A 5,664-nucleotide genomic window follows, 5' to 3' on the forward strand; every position below is an offset into this window, starting at 1 on the left:
AGGAACAGTATAACACGTAATTGAAAGCTGTTTTATTTATTAAATTGTACATAAAATTGCAACTTAAAATTCATAATTTATCATTAGTTCAATTAAATATATTTCAAAGAATGTATGTGTGTTAAATTGGTTAAATTTTTTGCAAGCAGTGCAACAAAAACTTCAAAAGAAGAGAGTCATTGTTTGAGCAAATGTGAAAATGTGCGTTTTTTGCTTACTTATATCTAAAAAACAAATTAACATTTAACAATAAATTTACATTTAAACCAAAGTTTAATTCATTGGCTATCCTTGCTATATAAATTAAAAAAAAACCGTGTACGCATTTAAGAGGAATAAGCAGTGAAAATGATATACTAAAGTACACCCAACCCATTTAAATAAATACAACAGTACACTTACACTGCATTTCTTCATTTGAACAATTTCCACACATGCTACTCTATTTATTGTGGATGTGCCTAAAACTAATTATATACATATTTTCTTGCAACAATATTCTAAACATTCCACTGAAATTTTTCCTGCAAAGACGAATGAATTAATATTATTTTGGGAATTTCAAAAAGTGTTTACTTTTCTGTTTACAATTTGTATGCATTTCTATGCTTGTTCTTCTCAACGCAAAACTGTTACGTCACAAAATTGTTGAACAATGTATTTGTTTTTGTAAGAATTGTCAAGAGCTAAACCGAAAAAAACTAACTGTAAACTAGTGTCGTAATCTTGTATTCCATCATTCTTGTCACTAGTACCCAATTGAATTTCGGACAGTGATGCCATTTATAGCGTAAATATCGCGCAAAATCATATTATATGTATCTTTTTGTTTTTATTAAAAAAAAACATAAAAATAGATAACGCGCCATACATATTCGTGAATCGGAATTAACAACGAATTTTTTAAGACATTTCCCGTGAAAATTGGTGCACTTTTTCGGAAAAGCCGCTCTGCTGAACAATTACCCGTTTCTGTATATTAATTTTTTTAATATTTGTTGTAAATAAAGCTTTATTTTAATTACTTTATTTTAGTTACAACCCTGCAACACGGGTAGCTGTTAGCAAACGTGTAAGCGACTTGTTATTTTTCACTTTTGCATTCGTTAAAATATTTGATTCTTTTGTTCAGAGAGTGGGAAAAAAGTAACACATACATAGTTATTTAATGTTCAATGGTTATCTCGCTCTAACCAATAGCAAATATCGCATGCTGCCTTGTGGGTTGGGGTCAAAATTCTGCTTTTTTTGGAAATTCTGCATTCATAATTCCTAATTTTTGCAAAAAGTAAGCAAACAAAAATAATAAATAAAAACAAACAAACAAATAAAAAAAACAGTGCACACAAACTTTTAATAATAAACATTAACAAATAGTGCACAAAACAAATATATAAAAACAAAACAAAAAAACAAACAATTATGAGTGCTTCGCAGCCTCAACCGCAAAACCGTAGGCATTCCTTACATGCCTACTTCAGTTTTGTCGAGCCAACAAAAGCAACTCCTGGCAAAAACAAATGTAACGGCGATGATGAGTCATCGCATCGATCAGACGAAAGAGAGACTAAGCAAGCGCAGTCAGCAGAAGCAGCAGTAAACAGCAATCGGGCAACAACAAAACCACTGACAGCAGCCACTATGCAGCCAGCAAGCACCCGGACAGCGAAGGAAAATAAAATGCAAGGTGAGAATGTACCAAGCAAAAAAGGGCCATCAGTTCAGACTGGTATTGATCGCTACATTAATGTAAAAAGGAAATTGAGTCCTATTAAAACAGCGGTCAATACCAAAAAATTTCAAGCAAACACGCCAAACACCAAAAAGCCAGAAATTCTTATTGGCAACAGATTTGCCTTATTAAGCAAAGGGCCTAACGACGAAGCAAAGGGTACCACCACGGTCGTGAATGCCAAACCCCCTCCAATCTATTTGCGTGAGCGTAGCTCAAATGCGCTTGTTTCAAAAATGAGCAATATAATAGGCACAAACAATTTCCACATTGTGCCTTTGAAAAAAGGTAACATAGATGAAACAAAAATTCAAACATACACTGAAAAAAGTTTCATGGAAATTGTAAAATTCCTATCAAATGATAACAAGAATTACTACTCTTACCAACTGAAGAGCTCAAAAGGCCTAGTTGTTGTCATAAAAGGTATAGAGTCTTCGGTAGACTCTAACGATGTTAGAGAAGCACTAGAAGAAGGTGGTTTTAGCATTAAATCAGTAGTAAATATTTTTAACAAGAACAAAGTCCCACAACCAATGTTCAAAATAGAATTGATGCCAGATTCCAACAAATTAAAGAAAAATGAAATACACCCGATTTACAATTTAAAATATCTTCTCCATCGCAGAATCACCGTTGAGGAACCACACAAGAGAAATGGTCCAGTACAATGTACAAACTGCCAAGAGTATGGACACACGAAAGCATATTGCACTCTACGAAGTGTATGTGTAGTATGTGGTGATCTACATCCAACTTCAAAATGTACTCTTAAAAAAGAGGATTTAAATAAAAAATGCAGCAATTGTGGAGGAAATCACACTGCTAACTACAGGGGTTGCCCTGTATACAAAGATTTAAAATCGAAGTTGTCACAGGGCATCCAAGCACGTCGTAACCAAATGATGAATATTCCATCTAATGAAAATATTAAAATCCCCGTCCAAATTTCAAAACCAGTAAATCTTAAGGACAATGCTACACAAGGGAGTTATGCAAACGTGGTGAAAGGCAATACTACACAAATGCAATTGCCCCAAAACCAACCAAATGGAAGCGTTGAAACTATGATTTTAAACCTCACCCAATGTATGACACAATTTATGGCTTCAATGCAAAATATGATTCAAGAGGTAATCAAATCACAAAACCAAATGTTGCAAACTTTTTTAAGTAAAAAATGAGTGTATTGAACATTTGTTTATGGAATGCTAACGGTGTTAACCAACATAAATTGGAACTCATTAGATTTCTGGATGAAAAAAGTATCGATGTAATGCTATTGTCAGAAACTCATCTTACGAACAAAAACAATTTCTTTATACCGGGATTTAGACTCTATGTTACAAACCACCCAGATGGAAAGGCACATGGAGGAACAGCAGTGTTGGTTAGAAAACGGTTAAATCACCACACATCAGAATCTTATGCCACCGCGCAATTACAAGCTACAACAATAACTATTAAAAATCGCTGCGGGGACTTAAATCTGACGGCCATATACTGCCCGCCTCGGTTTAAAATTACAGACATCCAATTCAAAGACTTTTTTGGAACACTAGGCCATAGATTTATAGCAGGTGGAGATTACAATGCAAAGCACACGTATTGGGGCTCACGGCTAATTAATCCGAAAGGACGACAGCTGTATCACACTATTATAAATAGGCACAATAACCTTGACATAATATCTCCTGGTAAGCCGACATATTGGCCTAGTGATCGTAAAAAAATACCAGATTTAATTGATTTTGCTGTAATCAAAAATATAGATAAATCGCTTATAACAGCTGATACAAGTACTGATCTATCTTCTGATCACTCTCCTGTACTAATAAAGTTATGTGAACAACCTATATTCGTTAATCCAAAAGTAGGTTTGACTTCTTATAAAACGAATTGGCTAAAATATAAAAAATACGTGAGTAGCCACATTAATGTTGAGTACAAAATAAATACAGGTAGAGATATCGACGAAAGCATAGAAGAACTCAATGATATAATAACTAAAGCAGCTGTCTTAGCAACACCAAACAAAAACTATAAGCCGCTTGGTGCCAGAAAAATTACTAACAGAGAAATAGAAAAGCTTGTAAACGAAAAAAGGCGTGCAAGGCGTGAATGGCAGATAAGTCGCTCCCCTTCCACTCAGCTTCAATTGAAATCAGCTGCACGTAAACTAAAAAAAGCGCTTAAACGTGAGGAAGAATCCAATACCGAAATGTATATAAAGAAGCTGAGTCCAAATTCAAGCAAGCAAAATTCTCTTTGGAAAGCCCAAAAGTCCCTGAAGCCACCAACTAACTCCAACATGCCTATACGAGACATAGGCGGAAATTGGGCTCGAAGTGACGAGGAAAAGGCTAATTGTTTTGCAAATTACCTAGAAAAGGTATTTCAACCAAATTGCCCAAAGAACAACTTCGAGTTGTCCAGCTTACCCAACTCAGTTAACGAGTCACTCGAGTCTTTTAAGACTTCACCTACTGAAATTATTAGAATAATAAAAGAACTTAAACCAAAAAAGTCACCAGGACATGACAATATTACCCCAAAAATGCTAATTGAGTTACCAAATATTGCTGTAGAAGTGCTCTCTTCGCTCTTCAATGCAATTCTTAATCTCGGATACTATCCTATTTCATGGAAAAAGTCGCAGATTATCTTGATAGATAAACCTGGGAAAGACTTAACACAGCCGTCTTCATACAGACCAATCAGTCTTCTACCCTGTCTTTCTAAAATATTTGAAAAAGTGTTACTATCAAAGATGTCTCCTTTCCTCCACGAAAATAATATAATACCAACGCACCAATTCGGGTTTCGTGAAAAACATAGCACGATAGAGCAAGTAAATAGAATTACTAACGAAATAAGAAAAGCATTTGAGCAAAGAGAGTACTGTTCAGCTTTATTTCTAGACGTGGCTCAGGCGTTTGATAAGGTGTGGCATGAAGGCCTTTTGTATAAGATTAAAAACATTCTACCTTTAGAATTGTATAAGACATTGGAGTCTTATTTAAAAAATAGACAATTTATGGTAAAAGTGGGAGATTTCATATCTGACGAACGACAGATAAGGGCTGGTGTACCCCAGGGTAGTGTTTTAGGCCCAACTCTATACATCATTTATACTGCAGATCTTCCTACAGCTAATAATATATTGACCTCAACTTTTGCGGATGACACAGCTTTAGTGAGCCGTAACAAATGCCACATAATAGCATCAAGAATATTAGCCGAGCACTTAAGGTCTGTCGAAGAATGGCTAGCCAACTGGCGTATAAATGCAAATGAACAAAAATGCAAGCATGTTACGTTTTCACTAAGACCTAAAATGTGTCCGGCAGTAAACTTATCTTGGTATTCACCTAGATAGAAGACTTACGTGGAGAAAACACATATCTAGTAAAATAACTTGCATGAAGATAAGAGCTGCAAATTTAAATTGGCTTTTAAATAAAAACTCAAAACTTAGCCTAGACAACAAAGTGCTTTTATATAATGCGGCCATAAAGCCGATTTGGATGTATGGCATTCAACTGTGGGGTATGACCTGTGCAACTAATATTGATATAATACAAAGGTTCCAATCAAAAATGCTTAGAAAAATCACGTGTTCACCGTGGTACATGCGTAATGAAAATATCCATAAAGACCTTGGTATTTCTATGGTAAAGAAAGAAGTAGAAGACAGCAGAATTAAATATATATCTAAACTCCGAGATCACCCAAACCCTTTGGCTAATGCTTTGGTACATTCCTGCGATCAAACACGACTTAAAAGAAGAGATATGCCTGCGTACTAAGGAGCAACGTATCACCAAAACAGCTCAAACACTTGCTTGAGCTTGTCTAGTTTTTAAATAGATTTAAGATTTTAAAACTTTTTTTTATTTTATTTTTATTTTATAAAAGCTTACATAATAATA

This window comes from Bactrocera neohumeralis, unplaced genomic scaffold (assembly GCF_024586455.1).
Source record: "Bactrocera neohumeralis isolate Rockhampton unplaced genomic scaffold, APGP_CSIRO_Bneo_wtdbg2-racon-allhic-juicebox.fasta_v2 cluster09, whole genome shotgun sequence".
Lineage (NCBI taxonomy): Eukaryota > Metazoa > Arthropoda > Insecta > Diptera > Tephritidae > Bactrocera > Bactrocera neohumeralis.